This window comes from Octopus sinensis, unplaced genomic scaffold (assembly GCF_006345805.1).
Source record: "Octopus sinensis unplaced genomic scaffold, ASM634580v1 Contig04982, whole genome shotgun sequence".
In the NCBI taxonomy this organism is placed as follows: Eukaryota; Metazoa; Mollusca; class Cephalopoda; order Octopoda; family Octopodidae; genus Octopus; species Octopus sinensis.
Genome location: NW_021827945.1, coordinates 5,001 through 9,475, shown reverse-complemented (window position 1 = coordinate 9,475; position 4,475 = coordinate 5,001). Strand labels below are relative to the sequence as shown.

General features: G+C 37.2%; 1 non-coding gene across 1 annotated transcript; it reads right to left on the bottom strand.

Moving 5' to 3' along the window:
• Positions 1-3,560: 3,560 nt before the first annotated feature.
• LOC115227576 lies at positions 3,561-3,684 on the bottom strand. The gene has a single exon (XR_003883139.1). It is a non-coding gene; the product is annotated as a U5 spliceosomal RNA (small nuclear RNA).
• Positions 3,685-4,475: the final 791 nt, after the last annotated feature.

The window sequence follows — 4,475 nt, the reverse complement described above, 5'->3', positions numbered from 1 at the left end:
TCCATCCATGGCACAACCCGTGTAATCGTTTGATGATAAAGCTGGAAGGCTGCAACAGATTATATAAAAAGAATTGACCAAAAAACATGAAATAAAAATTGAAACGAAACGAAACTCTGACCGAATAGATAATCAAACTTACTATATATATTTTTTCTCTTTAGCCAAATGATACTGCAGAAAAATCGAAGTGATTGATTTTGTAATATCAAAATCTATGTTTGTATACGGGTGTATGTCACTGTTTCTGTATTTGTACGCTTATATTTGCATGGGTGGATAATTGTAGTTATACATATGTGTGTACACACACACACACACACACACACACACACACGCACACACTCACACTTACACACGTACATGCGCGCGCATACACACATAAGTATATCCGTGATTGTTGGTGTAAATCTGTGTCATAGGTAGGAATAAAATGTATATATATTATATATGTATATTACACACACACACAAATATATATATAATATATATATATATATATATATATATATATATTATATATATATATATATAAATACGTGTATATATATATATATTTATATATATATATATATATATATATTTATATTTATATTTATACATGAATATGTATATTATATTATATATGAATATATATTATACATGTACATATATATTTATATATGTATACATATATATATATTTATACATCTATATATACTTATACATGTATATATATTTTTACATGTATACATATATATTCTAGTATACATACACAGGCACAGACAAGCCCACTCACATATATACGTGCCTATGTGAGCTGATAGACAAACATGAATGCCCGGCCACAAAGGCAGCGATGTACATATGTATATGTATACACATATGCTTACTCACAAACGCAAGCATCCGCGCACACAACACACACACACATACACAGATATAATGGAAAATCTGGGCTAAATTTGACGATATTTATGTCTCCTTTTGTGAAGACATCCTTGAGTTAGTGGCTAACAGTCAACAGCGTTGGAGAGCTGAACGAATGAGCTGAGAAAACATTAGCCTTGAGTGACTAGAATCCATCTGGATATTGGGAAAGGTTTACTTGTATTTCAACTCGCTTGCCATCCTGACACGAAGTACATAAGACGGCGAGCTGGCAGAATCGTTAGCACGTCGGGCGAAATGCCGAGCGGTATTTCGTCTGCCATTACGTTCTGAGTTCAATTTCCGCCGAGGTCGACTTTGCCTTTCATCCTTTCGGGGTCGATTAAATAAGTACCAGTTACGCACTGGGCTCGATATAATCGACTTAATACGTCTGTCTGTCCTTGTTCGTCTCCTCTATGTTTAGCCCCTTGTGGGTAGTAAAGAAACAGGTATTTCATCTGTCTCTACGTTCTGAGTTCAAATTCCGCCGAGGTCGACTTTACCTTTCATCTTTTCGGGGTCGATAAATTAAGTACCAGATACGCACTGGGGTCGATGTAATTGACTTAATCCCTTTGTCTGAACTTGTTTTTCCCCTCTATGTTTAGCCCCTTGTGGGCAATAAAAAAAAGGTTTACCTGTATCATGGTAATTCGCATCAGGTATGAAAATGTCAACGTCATGGCTGCCGATGAATGCTCTGTAAGTGCTGTAAAAGTGATAGGGGCAGCTGCAACGGAGACTACGAAGCCTTGGCTAGCATTAAGAGATGCATCATACGTTCGGACTGCATCCTCACATCGGATTTCTTCCTCGCAGCCGGTTTCTTCCTTACATCTTTAGACATGACTGTAGGCTCAATTCAGATGGCTATGTGAAATTGCTGCCATCTGCGCTCAATCCCTGGCTGGAGATGATTGCTGCTGGAAGGCCGTATGCAGGGCAGCAAGATTCGTCTACTTGCTATATCCACTGAAAGAGTCGGAAGAGGTTGTTGAAGAATTACTTTAACCAACGACAATTTCTGGTCTTGTAATTCTCCAGATTGTAACCCCATAAAATACTATGTGTGGGAAACGGCCGAAAAGAGACACCAACCGCTCTACCAGCAATACCTAGTGGCCAGCATCAAGGAGGTTTTTGGAGATCTTCCCCGGGACACAACGAGGAATTCATGCACCAGGTTCCGTAGCCATTATGTCCAAATTTTGGGAGGAACTTGGGTAGAATATTATATATCGAATTTTCTTCGATTTCCGGTGCATCATATTCAAAACGCTGATCCAGTCATCATATTCAAAACTAAGACACACGTTCATCTTACTTCCTTCTGTTTCTGATGTTGTTGTTGTTGCTGCTTTTGTTTTTGTAGTTGCTGATGATGTTGATGTTTATTTCGACGATATTGTTGCTGTCTGTTTATTATAAAGTCAACCTGAAGCAAACAGACCCTCTCTCAAAGAGCTTCCAACAACGACGTCATCAAATATTCTTTTCCTCTATTAAGGCGGCAAGCTGGCAGTGTCGTTAGCACGCCGGGTGAAATGCTTAGCGGTATTTCGTCTGCGTTACGTTGTGAGTTCAAATTCCGCCAAGGTCGACTTTGCCTTTCATCCTTTCGGGGTCGATAAATTAAGTACCAGTTACGCACTGGGGTCGATGTAATCGACTTAATACCTATGTCTGTCCCCTCTGTGTTTAGCCCCTTGTGGGTAATAAAGAAATAGGTATTTCGTCTGTCTTTACGTTCTGAGTTCAAATTCCGCCGAGCTCGACTTTGTCTTTCATCCTATCTATTTATATGTCTGTCTGTCTATGTATTTATCAATTCAACCATGTATCTAGTAGTCTGTCTCTCTATATATATGCATATGCGTGACTGTGTATATGCATATTTATATGTGTGTGTGTATATACATTCGCATAGCTTACATGCAAAGATTAATACAAGCATATACATACACACATGTACTCATCATTTCATTGTCCCTTTCAAAAGGATTTCAACTGAATAATAATAATAACAATAATGATGATAATAATAGTAATAGAAGGCCAGTCCTTCGCAGACAGACAAAACGTTTCTTTTGTTGTATTTCAGATTTGGAATTAACGAACGGTGGCGATGATTTGAGGGCAGGATTCTTCTTACCCTGCGCCTCTACCAGGAACCCTTGAACCGTTCTCCTATTCATTTGAATGGCAATTAAGTTTCAGATAAAGCCAGCATTCACTGTTTTATGTTCGAATCTTTGCACCGTTTTTCTCGCTGTAGTTTATTTCATTTTAAATTATTTACGCTTTTGGTATTTAAAATTCTGACGAACAAATGGAAGAATATATCGTCTTTTTTCTTTTATTTCACTTGTTTCAGTCACTGGGAGACTGCAGTCATGCTGGGCACCGACTTACCCAGTATTTCATGTAAAGCCTGGTTCGAATTCTATCAGCTCCTTGGCCGAACTGCTAAGTTACGGGGTGTAAACAAACCAACATTGGTTGTAAAGTAGTGGTGAGGGACAAGCACATAAACCTTAGTTCAGCCTGGGGTTACAATAGAAGACACACTGTGGGACTAAACCCGAGGTAAAATGGTTAGGAGGTCACAATTAACCCACTATTAATTAGTCTGATGTTAATTTAATTATCGCCTCATGGTTAGATGAGGCTTTCAAAAATAAGTCTATAGACTCATTAAATGTTCCTCCCCACGGAAATCTTTAGTAAAAGGCGAAAGATTTATCCGCTCTGGGTGAGGAGAAACCAGAGTTAATTGACACGATTTGACATTCAGTATTATACAAAGTATCTGAATAAACAAACACTGATTCACAAATATAAATTAATGCTTTTAATTAATTCTCTTATGGACAAATTTTAAACATTTTTATATTTAAATAATCATCACATTATAATAAATATTGTGTATTATATCTCATAAGTAGATATTTAAATTTTAATTAAATAAAACTAAATTTATTTATATCTATCAGTGATATTTATAAGCGACCTTCACCTTGATAACGATTGCTGATTTTTACTCCCTTCTAAAACCACATGTTTAACAAAAGAAACGAATTCATGGCTATGTGAGGCTTGTACGTAGTCGCTTTGTATGCTAGAAATAGCAGCCAAATCTCCCTCATATCATACAGGCAGTCTTTTAAAAACGATTAAGGACACACTGGATAACGTAGATTTATATAATCTGTTAGAAAAATACAAAAAAAATACGAGATAGTCACGCTTGGAATGCCTTTTGCTCAGTGTTCTACTTGATCAGGGCTCACCGGGAATTAAAAATGAAGACAACCTTTTACAGTAGTTAGGGTCACTATTCATGAAATATAACGACCGTTGCTGTTTAGCCACGGATCGATATTGATTGAATAAATGTATGAGCAAAATTCTTTCAGCCATAACAATCGGGTTTTATTTATTTATTCATTTGTTGCTCCTTTATTTTTGTATACTCTGGACTATTTAAAGGGGAGGCGCAATGGCCCAGTGGTTAGGGCAGCGGACTTGCGGTCATAGGATCGCGGTTTCGATTCCCAGACCGG